We start from the raw sequence: 12,476 nt of genomic DNA on the forward strand, positions 1-12,476 counted from the left end.
GGGGGGGGGGAGGGAAGAGCCTTCCCCAGCCTAGTTGCCGCTGCCTCCCTCACGGAGTGACATGGTGCTCGGGGCTCGTCCTGTCTTTCATTCAAACCCCCTCCGCGCCGCGCCGCCGGTGGGAGGGACCTCGGCGCGCCGCTCCCCCGGGAGGGCCGGTTCAGGCCCCGCCACCGCCCCGCGCCCCCGCCCCCCGCGGCTGCCCTGGGACCCGGGGATCGGGGGATCCCCGCGCCGCGGCTGCGTGTCCGTGGGGTGGTTCGAACGCGGCTGCCGAAGGTCGCGGAGTCGCGGCGCTGAACGGGGAGGGCGTCGTCCTGCCGCTGCCGCCGCCGCCACCCCCCTCCGCATCCTCTCCTAAACGACTCCGTGCCGTCACGCGGCACTTCCTCGAGAGGCCGGGGGGCGACCCGGGGCCAGACATATTAAACATATACTTTGTTACGGCGCTTATATAAGACTTGCTTATTGAAAGTTGGAACAAAATGGAGGAAGAGGGTAAAGGGGAAACACCCCCCCCCTCCCGACCCCGGGTGCCTCGGGAGCACACGGAGCACAGAAGTTACCCGCAGGCTCCGCCGCCCCGCGGGACCCGACGAAGCGTAGGCGCGCACCCAGCGGGCGGCCCAGGTGAGGGCGCGGCGTGGCACCGTGCGCGGTGCGGCCGCACACCTGCGGGCGTCGCGGCCGCGTGGGCTGCTGTCAGCGCCGGGCCTGGAGAGCGCAGCATAAATCACAGCCAGAAAAGTGCGTGAGGAACAAAATGTTTCCTCTTGTACGCAAACCCCTGCATTTCTCTTTCTCAACAGTAACAACAAAAATCTCATTCCTTTGGTGCGTCATCAGATTCCTGGGCCTTTCTACAGTGGCTTCGCCTATTTATAAATTTGGGGGGAAAAGCGTGGGGTGGCGGTTTCTTTTTGTTACTATTTCAACCATTGATAGTATTGCAGTGGGATTGTCAGCTGCTGTATTATCAACCAAATTGCTTCAGGAAAAAAAAAAAAAAAAAAAAAAAAAAAATTAAAAAAAGAATTTCTTTAAAGGGACTCTTCTCAAGGCTGGGAAAGCTAAAATTGAACTTGCCAGCTGTGTTTTGGTTTGTGGCACGTGCTTGCACATGACAGGAACATGGAAGTATCACACTTCATGCTGGCAGCTCACTGTTCATGTCAGCAGAGGGTTTTGTTGTGGATTCCTATTGCTGCCCCATAATCAACAGGCAAAGGGAAACAGCAGAAGGAAATGGGCAGCACGGGAAGCAACGGCGCACCCAAAGCACTGCCTGCAGCACACTGAGGTTTCATGGCCAAGCAGCACTCAGGTACCTGCCCACATGGCAGGAACAACAAAGTGCCACACTCACACAAGTGTCCGGCCCTTGTTTCAGGAGATAAACTTTTGGGGAATCCATTCTCTGTTTTCAGTGCACTGGCACTTGCGCATCTCAAGGAGCACTGCAAAGCACAGTCAGCACCCAGCTTCCCAGCCTGCAGGTACAGACTCTGAAGAAAGACCCTGGATGAGCAAACCGCTATTTGTCCTGCACTCTGGGCTGGTCCCATGGAAGCTGGGTGTAGGGGCAAAAGTCAGAAGGCAGACAGAAGCAGTCAGAGAAGCTTTGTATTTCCAGCTCCCAGCCCTATGCTTACTTGCTCCTCCTGCTCAGCTTTATATCCACTGCCTCTCCCAGTAGTACACAATCCTCCAGCAATACTCCAGCTTATGCTCCTTTCTCTTCCCCCACCTCCCCAAGGGAGCAATTGACAGTTGGAGGGTTTGTAGCTATAGGGCTGAGCAGGGATTGCTTGGCAGAGCACTGTGGTTTCAGCACAACAAGATTCAGGTTGCTCTTCAAGCTGTTTCTTCCCCACCTTCCTACTCCTCCCTCAGAACATTAACACAGTTTTTCTTCCTAAGTGGTTCAGTCTTAGAAAAGGATGTAACCAGATATGGGAAAAGAAATAACCCATGAGGAGTACAGGGTGAAATGAAAAAAATATATATATCAACGAAGTAGAGAAACTGCACACTGACTGAAAACTCTATCTGAACATGCAAGGTTTGCTGTGGCCATCATGTTGTGACCAGGAAGAACTATTCTCTCTATCTTATCTGACTTCTGTGAGCATTTCATATCATGCTATGAGATTTCAGCACAAGATTTCCACACGTGTCCCACTGCATGCTCTGACCTATAGTACCAAGTTTTCCCAATTAGGAACACATTAGAGGGTCGAGAGAAGTTGGGCTGTTCTGCTGGATGTTAAGCTGGACACGAGCCAGCAGTGTGGCCTTTCAGCCCAGAAAGCCAACTGTATCCTGGACTCCATCAGAAGAAGTGTGGCCAGCAGGGTGAGGAAAGTGATCCTGCCCCTCTGCTCTGCGCTGGTGAGGCCTCACGTGGAATACTGCATCCAGATGTGGAGTCCTCAGTACAAGAGAGACATGGACCTGTTTGTGCACATCCTGATGAAGGCCACAAAAACGATCCAAGGGACAGAGCACCTCTTCTATGGGGACAGGCTGAGAGAGCTGGGGCTGTTCAGCCTGGAGAAGAGAAGGCTCCAAAGACACCTGAGAGTCACCTTTCAGTGTCTAAAGGGAGAGGGGCTATAGAAAAGGAGACAAACACTTTAGAAGAGTCTGTTGTGATAGGACAAGAAGAAATGGTTTCATACTAAAAGAGCGATTTAGACAGGATAAAAGAATAGAAGTTTTTTTTTACAATACGGGTGGTGAGGCACTGGAACGAGTTGCCCAGAGATGTGGTGGTGGAAGCCCTGTCCCTTGAGACATTCAAGGTCAAGTTGGATGGGGCTCTGAGCACCCTAATCTAGTTGTAGGTGATCTGTTCATTGCAGGAAGGTTGGACTAGATGACCTTTAAAGGTCCCTTTCAACTCAAATGGTTCTGTGATTTAATCTATCATTCTCTGCCCTCACTGAGCCTAAACACGCAGATGCTTTGAGTTCCCCTTTACACCAGTAATCCTGACAAGGTGCTGAGCACTTGAACCATGCAGCAGAGCCTGCTCATCACTTCACATGATTGAGCCTTCGGAGATGCAAGATAGAGTGAAGCCAGTAAAAATAGAAATCCAATATAGAAGAGTGGGGGGCCAAAGGGAGAAGGCAGAAGGCAATATAGCAGAGCAAAAATGCAAATGAACAGCCACAAAAGCAGATTTAGATAGCACACAGCCTCTGAACAAATGCTAGTGCTGAAAAATGGAAAATTTCCATTTGCAAAATACAGACATCAAAAAGATCATCTGTGACTTGGGAGCACACTGTTTAAATAGAATCCCCTTCATTTTCTGGCCTGTGCATTTGAATAACCGAATCCACTTGCAAACTAAAAGAGCAGTTTGCCTACCGAGTGTTAAGTATAAATGTTCCTCAAAAGAAAAGACAAGCTGTTCAGTCCCAGCAAGCAAACTTCACAACTTCCCACAACTGGATGCTCATTATCAACCTTGACCCGGGAATCCATGGGAATCCAGCAAGCAAACCAAGTTCCAGAGTACCTGAACACCTGAAAAGGAATTGCTGCACTGGTGTCACCCAGTGTGTGGGGAGATTCACAAGACAGGCAAGCAATAAGAATCTCTTCGACAGGAAATTTAGAAATGAAATGAAATAAATGGGAACAAATCAACTGTAAACCAGACAGCCAAATACATTTGAAGACAGACACCAAAGGATATTAACTCAGAAACAACCAATGTTGTGGATAAGCAACCTGGAGTTAACTGACAGGAAAAAAAATGAGACTGCTCCTCCTGGCAGACTGAAGTAGAAAAATTACATGTTGGGATGTATTTTTACATTTCATGAAATACAGATTTCTTCATTCACAAAAAGAGAGTCAAAAGAAAAACACAGACACCAAGTGGAAAAACGTAATTCAGGGGCCCTTTTTTACTAAAATACAGTTGAACATATGCTCTTTCCTTTTCTCTTACTCCTCCTCTTCATTTTCCTTCCTCTTTCCCTCTTCCTTTTCCTTTTCCTCTTCTTTTTTCTCTTTTCCTTTCCACCTTCCTTTTCATTTTCCTTCCCCTTTCCTCTTCCTTTCCCCTTTTCCTCTTCCCCTGCTCCCCTTTCCCTTTCCCTTTCCCTTTTTCCTCTTCCTCTGCTCCCCTTTGCCTTTATCACTTTTCCTCTTTCCCTCTTCCCCTTTGCCTTTATCACTTTTCCTCTTTCCCTCTTCCCCTTTCCCTTTTCCTGTTCACCTCTTCCCCTTTCCCTTTTTCCCCTTCCCATTTTTTTTCCTTTTCCTTTTTCTCCTTTCCCTTTCCCCTTTTCCCCTTTTCCGTTTCTTTCCTTTTCCCCTTCCTTACCCTTTTCCCTTTTCACTTTTCCTTTTTCCCTTTCCCTCTTCCTTTCCCTTTTTACTTTTCTTCTTTTCCTTTTTTCTTCCTTTCTTTAGCGTTTTCTAGCTATTTTATCAAAGCAGCTTCTTAGGTTACATGTATCTGCATAATGAAACAATTCAAGCATTTTCTTGCTCCTTGCTCTTGAAATGCAGCAATACACATTCTAGAAGAACTTTTATCAATATTTTCTAAGTCAGACTAGAGAAAATTATTTCGTTCAGCAGCAGAAGTACAGCTGCCATCACTTAGAGCAATATAATAGGCTAAGGAGAAAAAAAAAAACAGCAACGATTATCTTGGGCTTACATTTTTGACACTGTCTCTCTGCTTTTATTCTCTCTATTTACTCATTAAAGCTAGTTTCAAAGCAGACCATAGTGATGCTTGACAGCTTGTTTACAATGGGTTACAAGAGGAATACTGATTTTATTTCTAGATCTGTCAGCTCCTTCAGTCCAGATAGTTTAAAACTACATTGATGAACACAGGATCTTGCTATTTATTACTTAATTTATCAGGTTCATTTGCCTAAGGATAATTAACTCAATTTCTTTCAAGCAATATATCCTGGTGCAACCAGAATCAGTAAAGCATGCAATAGGCATAGAGGAGGTGGAGAAAAAAGACACTGGGGAACAAAACAGCATTGCAACAATAGAGTTAGGTGGCTCTCTGAAATGGAAGGCACCACAGTTTCCAACCCTTCCTGGAGTTCCAGAAGGAAAGACCCCAATATTAAGAAGTGAAAGTTCTTCCCTGTCCCAGTCTGATCCTGCTCCCCAGGCAGCACGTGGTTGTGGCAACTGCAGATAGAACTGCAGACAGGTGAGATTTTGGACAACAGCAAAGGCTTGCCACGAAACTACCATCAGATATAATCATTTTTTTCATCTTATCATCTTCCAGATTAATAGTGCATTTCAGATATTTCCACTGGTTGACATTTAAAGATCCAATCCTAAAGGATGTCATCAGTGACAGAGTGGAAAAAATGGTGAACATTCACTGATAGGAAACTATTTGCATTTTCCATCTGATACAATCTTTTGCTTGCACGAGCAAATGAAACCAGCAGCCAGTTGTACAGACAGTCCAACATTATGTGTTACAGTCCTCTTTCTGCAGATGTTAATGGACACAACCACAGTAAATAGTAGAAGGGTGATCAATCCCCAGAACAGGCTCCCCAGAAAGTGATTACAGCTCTGAGCCTTCCAGAGTTCAAGGAGCAGCTGGGCAATGTTTTCAGACATAGGGTTTGAATTTTGGGTACTTCTGTCTGGAGCCAAGAGTTGTACTCTATGATTCTCTTGGGTCTCAACTCAGGATATTCTATGATTCTAAACAATGTTGCCTTTATCATGTGTCTACAGCCTTCTTCATATTCTCAGACGCCTTGCATATGTTGATTTGTTCTGTGATGTGGAAGACAATAAAGTGACACAACTAACCAGTGGCAACGTCCAAAGTCATCACAACAACTGGTGGTCATCTGTCCTCACCACCATGATGACACAGTGAAAGCCAAAGCAAATATAATCAGAAGGTAACGACTGGCGCTTTCTTCAGCGCTGGAGGAGATTAATGAGTGCAAAAAGGGGTCCAATGGCAGAGAAATGCAGTGTGGAAACATGGGAGAACAACACAGATGTAGTGTCCTACTGCTGCACCCTTATGTAGGACCCACATCAATCACTGAAAGCTTTCAGAAAACACCAGGATTTCACAAAGGTTAGAAGACATGCCTTTCAAAGGTTGTATTTTCTACAGCAGCTCCACATCACAAGCAATAAATATTGAGCCTGTTCTTGAGTCTATATTCTTAAGATAAAAAGGGCAAAGTTTTTATACCCCTAACAGTGGCAGGACTAACCAAGGCCATTTTGCTACTGCAGCACATTAACTTGATGCTACCAGCATTGCAAGGGGCACAATTTCAGAGAGCAAATTCTTCACTTCCCACCTTCCTCCCTCCAACGTCCTGCTTACTAGACGCCTTCTCCAGCCCTCTGTTTACTTAATATCAGATTGTAATCAGGAAACATGAGCTTTTTTCTTGAGGAAGTTTATTTCTGAAGGTAATGGAGAGACGTAAATATGCCGCCTGTTTACTGAGGCTCATAAACACATAAGAACACAGGCAATTAATTGTCACTGAGAGAGTTCCAGTGAATATGGAAAACCCTAGCTTTTTAGGGCATGTTTAAATGAATTTTCACCCATCACGTACTGAATTACTTAGTGAGATATTAATTTTGTGCTCCAACTGAGGGTAATCACAGAACAAACCGGCATTATTCACACTGCTCTCTGAAATTGCAGTGAGGCTAAGCTTGAGAACAAAGGCCAGTGGGAGTCGAGTCTCTTGACTTGAAAGGAATTATCTCTTCCTCTAATTGAAGCGAGGGCTGTTTTGTTTTGGTATTTCTTTCCTTCCCCTTGCTAAATTTCCAACAGCACTCCTTGGGAGAATGTCTCTTTGCAATGGGCTGTCACGGCTAAAGCCCAGGATCAGCACCTCTCTGCATGGGAAAATTTACTAAGATGCATGTACCAGCATCCCTGGCAGCTGGAGTTATAACAGTATAGCTCCTCATGCGGGCAGACGCCACGAAGTGGCCCCGTGTGCGTAAGCCCAGAAAGTTGAGAGGTTCGGGTCCTGTTTGCTGGCGCTGCCCCTTCCCAGGCCTGTGACCTTGAACAAACCCTTTCTCCACCTCCCTCCTTCCTTGCTCAGTCTTGTGAACTTCAATTGGAATCTTTCTGCAGTGAGAGCAAGAGAGATTTCCTGCGTTTTACAGATTCACAGGGGAACCTCAATTTTGGTAGGGCACCACAATGGCACATCACCAGAAATCTGTAACAGCGTGAGAGAACAGCTTGTTCTTACGCCATCCAGACAGCTGGTGTTAGGTGACTTTCACAGGCTGGGGCATTTTTTTGCATGGGAAAAAGTTAACAATAGGCAAGAACAGAGGGTCATCTCAGGCGAAATTCCTTTACTATCAAATATAGTACTTCCAGTTTCTCCATAGTTATCCTCCCCAGCATGCCAAGACACATTTCTTCTTGTCTCTTTCATATCTGGCAGGATTTTTTTGTCCACTAAATAACTCTTCATCTAATGCTGGCTGTAAATAAGGCCTGAAGGAGCCTTGGCTAATAAATTCCATTTCATTTGTTAATAGCCCCCTTTATAAAATGCAGTAGAATTACAGCAATACCCTTGCAATTTAGCCCAAAACGTTATTCAAAAGCATTTGTAAAAATACTGTTTTTCAATTACTGCTATTGCAAGTTCTATGGTTATGAAGAAATATTATTTTGTTGTTGTTGTTCTGATTTTGATCTTTGATTTTAATTTTTTTCGTAAGAATGCTGTCTGGACCCAACTGTGATCAAAGTTTCCCCCTTTGATCAGCCTGAAAAAGGAAAAAAAAATGAAGTCTAAAACAAGTCTGTAGATTTTTTTTTTTTTTTTTTATTTTTTATTTTTATTTTTTTTTGTCTTAGACAAAAATTCTTTTTTCCTATATTTATGGAAAAACATTGTTTAGGAATTATTCAAAGTACCAGCACTTACATCTGTCACTAGTGAACTGTGTTCATCAGTTGTTTGGTTTTAATTGAAGTTCATGACTGGGAAAAAGAATTTGCAGTTTAGCTTGCCCCACTAAGCCCTACAGTAATTCAGAGTCCATTCAGTCCAAAGTGTTTCGTAAATAAACTAAAAACATGGGTTATGAGTAGTAATATTTGGATCCAACAAAATGCTATTCTTCTCCTCCTCACCTAAACACAATCGGGAAGTGAAGTGGCAAATGCATAAAAACACTTACTAGATCCTCTAGTGCCTTGTTATCAACATGTAAACTTTCCTGTGACACTACAAGAAAAACTGTAAGTGTTCACTAATATGGAATCAAAAGATTGTGTGCAACTATTCCCAATAGAGGGGGAATTTCCAGCTCTCAAGTTGTCCCCTACCCCGATACAGAGGACAGGCACAGCAAATAGAGAAGTATAGTACTGCAAGACAAGTAGGCAATTCTACGTGCAGATAAGCTGGAGACTTGGACCCATTCTCTGTTTTTCAAATCAGTTCACTCTTCTGTAGGAATAATGGCATTTTTTGTAATAGACACCTTCCATTTACCACAGAACCAATGCAACCTGCCGTGCGAAATCAAACTTTATGTCACGCCAGATTACTGTCCATCATAACCAAAGAAAATGTATTGAACAGAATATATTTGGCTTAGGAAATCTGTATTTTGTCAGCTGCAGTATAACTCATTGTCCATTAAACAGCACCGAGCCCATTCTAAACAGAGCACACTCAATAAATGTTTAACCCCCCCAAACCTTTACTTGTCAACTTTCCAGAACAAAAGTCAGGGTGATACCTAACATCTAACAAAAACAGTCAGTGCTGCCTCTTTCCTGTACCAAAAAATTATTTGGGCAAGAGATCATTTATTTCCTGCAGATAAACAAATGCTAATTATAGTTCAAATCTTCCCTCCCTTTTTCCCCTCTAGCATTTATTTCTTTGCCCTCCTCCCTTTCTGAATGCATCTCTTCTTCAGTCTTTCCTATCAAATATCTTTTGCCTTCAAAAAAATCTTATGAAATCTCTACATTCTCCTTCATCTACAAGTTATCTGTTTTGAGAATAATTTGCTTTCTTTTATATATTCCAGCTGGAGATTTTAATAAAGCACAGGGACTCGAGGCTACCGTATTTTTATTAAGGGATGGTGGAAACTTTATAATGATTTCTATTCACATTCAGCAAATGCACTTTCCTATTGTTCTACCCTATTCACCTCTGCCGACATCGTATTCCCAAATCCTTTCTACTCTGTAATTCTTCATCCGTTTTGTCTCTTCTTCATTACTGTCCCCACCTAACCCCTGTCTTGCCAGCATGAATACTTTCCTTTTCTTAACCTTTTCTCCTTTTCTTTTTGGTTGCCCTGATTTCTCAGCCACTGATGTTTTAGGCTCCACTGGTAATTTCCTACTTATGTCTCAGGTCTTTGAATGCAGAACCAAAATATTCCTGGGGAGTAAAGGACTCTTTTCAACTTCGAAATCTATCCTGCTAGGTTGGAGGAGAAAGCGCTGTATGCCATAAACACGTAAATTCCTGTCAGTTGAGGTACCTCAGCAGCCCTGGGGACAAAGGTAGGGAATTTAAAATATACGGGAAGGTTAGGATATTAAGTTCATTCACAGGGGAAGAATTGGGTCTGACAAACTGAAGAGTCAATCAATTTCACCTCTTACTGAATTATTTTCAATAAAACAATATAAAGAAGTTTCTGCTGAGTATAAATATATTCTCCTAACAAGTCCAAGTTGCACACCCTTGACATCAACACACTTATCTTTTCACGATCCTACAGAAGCAAAATATATCAGTTTAAAATGTAAAAGCAATCTTTGCCAAAGATTTCTCACCTCATATACAACAGAGTAAGAATGATGAGAAGAAAACACTCTGAGGGAGTGTGAACAAAACATTAATCTTTTCATGCAGTTTTCCAGCTAAAATACTGGCACAGCTTCTGCTTGCAGATAATTTGTGGTTGGGCCATAAGTCCAAAGGTAAGCAAAGGTAAGCATATTTTGTTCTGTTAAGAATTGGTAGTACAAAACAAACAAACCAACAAACAAAAAACCCACCTCAAAAACCTATTTCATTTAAGTTTGGAGTTTTAGCACTAGAGACATTTTTGTGCCCATAATCTTATTGGAATCTTTTACCTGAAGGGTCTGTAGCATTCTGTCACTGCGATTATTTGACATTTCCCATTTCAGTTTAGTTAACTGAAACTATTTTTACCTTTTGAGTTGAATATTTTCATCCTGTAGATCATTTCCTGTCACCATGAGGTTGAGAAATTTCAAACTATTTATCCTTTTCTGTTTTTCAACGAAGATACAAAATTTATTTGGGTTTGTTTTTTTTTCTTGCACTGGAGCAAAACGACGCCAAGTAAAAGCAAGAAAATGCCCAAGGTCATCTATCTTCTTTTCCTCAGACAGTGGCTGGAAGGAACCTGAGAGAAGATTTCTTACTGCAATTTGCAGAACAAAGACCTGAAATTTTGACCAAAGGACGAGTCTTTCTGTTAGGGATGTGCCTTTTGTCTATTTTGACAAATATGGAGACATAGGAGTCCTTGTATGCACAAAAAATACATTCCCAGTGCTTCTGCACCTATTCCCCTGGCAGCAATGGGAAGGGCACTTGCCTCCTTCTTAGCTGTAGAGAGCACAAGTGGGATGCAGAGGCGCCCAAGGAAAGATGTGCACAGCAATACTGGTCTCACCTGAGCAGCATGGCATGAGACACACAGCACAGCTATAGCAGGAGATGCTGGCATCTAACTCTGGCAGTGCTAGGAGGTATTGCTTTATTTTTGTAAATTATGAAACTGCTGTGATGCTGGGGTGTCACCTATTGGTCACTGAGATGAGGAGAGAGCCTAGGAGGAGACCGAAGATTAAGATGGGGGACAGCCTACATTGTAAGAGAAGACTGAGACAATAAACCAAGGCACTGAATGTAGAAGGAGACCAGTGCAAATTAATATTACAGTCTGGAGTAGAGAATGATTAGCGAGCTGGAAATAGCTGTGCAGAATGGGAGGTGAGATTAAGAATAGAGAAAAATCAAAAAGGAAAAAGAATCAGTGATGGCAACCAGATAGCTGAGAAGATCCAAATGAATTCAGGGAGCTAGACAGGACAAGAGACTCTGCATTGGTGAGGTCTCACCTGGAGTACTGCATCCAGATGTGGAGTCCTCTGTACAGGAGAGACATGGAGCTGTTTGTGCACATCCTGAGGAGGACCACAAAAATGATCCAAGGAATGAAATACCTCCCCTACAAGGGCAGGCTGAGAGAGCTGGGGCTGTTCAGCCTTGAGAACAAAAGGCTCTGAGGAGACCTGAGCACGACTTTTCAGTGTCTAAAGGGAGAAGGCTGCAAGAAGAAAGGGGACAGACTCTTTAGCAGGATTTGTTGTGACAGTACAAGGGGAAATGATTTGAAACTAAAAGGGAGGAGATTTAGATGGAGTATAAGAATAAAAGTTTTTTTCACATTACAGGTGGTGAAGCACAGGAACAGGTTGCCCAGAGACGTGGTGGTGGAAGCTCTGACCCTGGAGACATTCAAGGACATTCAAGACATGGGGCTCTGAACACCCTGTCCCTGTCCATTGCAGAGGAGTTAGACTATATGACCTTTAAGGGTCTCTTCCAACTCAAACAATTCTCTGATTATATGAAATGGGGGCAAATGGAAAGGGGAAAACATAAAGGAGGAAAGGAGAGGACAGCCCTCATCTGTTTCCTGGCCCCAGATGACGTTGAGCACACCTCTGCTGCCAACAGCAATGACCTACTCCCAGCTGCAAAGCATCCCAGCCCTTTTAGCACTGGTCCACATAGGCAATTAAAACCCAGTGCTGCCAGGCTCTCCATGCCTGTGTGATAAATAGAAAGATTTCAACCTTGCTGACAATCCATTTGTCAATATGCCAGGGGATGGCATTTTCAGGTTATTTTTCTTTCTTTCTTTCTTTTCTTTTTTTTTTTTTTAAAAAAAAAAAAGCTAAAACCCATTCCACACATAAATTAAATTAAAAGAACAAGGGGGAAAACTCCATACGATCCCACATTTAAGGTTAATGAGTAATGGGATAATTATAATGAATAATAAAAAGATAATGAGCATTCACAGAGAAGCCCATTACAACTGCATCGACAGCCATTACTCCGTAATTTTATACCTTTTGAGCACTTGACTTTGCAACCGTAATGCTTTTTTAACATTGTTTTTGCCTGTGTAAGGATATATAACAATCTCCACACACCCTCTGCAGTCTTCAAATTTCCTTGATCTCTTTCAAATAACTTTTAGTACTAGGTACGAGAAGAGGAAAGTGATTACTTCACTGAGCAACAGCCAGGAGACAGAGAGGGATGCATCCGGTTGTGGTTATTTCTCCTTACATTCATAGTTCCTGTCTCAACAGTTAGGACTGTGCCACAAGTGCTTAGGCTTGGTTTCTCTGT

The 12,476-nt window shown here is 43.3% G+C and overlaps 1 protein-coding gene across 2 annotated transcripts in view; it reads right to left on the reverse strand.

The window, feature by feature from the left end:
• RBMS3 (RNA binding motif single stranded interacting protein 3) overlaps positions 1-12,476 on the reverse strand; it is a 493,774-nt gene that overhangs the window by 446,114 nt on the left and 35,184 nt on the right. The window lies entirely within an intron of this gene.

Source organism: Centrocercus urophasianus, unplaced genomic scaffold (genome assembly GCF_019232065.1).
Source record: "Centrocercus urophasianus isolate 14NV4802_14NV808 unplaced genomic scaffold, USGS_Curo_1.0 seq_16, whole genome shotgun sequence".
Lineage (NCBI taxonomy): Eukaryota > Metazoa > Chordata > Aves > Galliformes > Phasianidae > Centrocercus > Centrocercus urophasianus.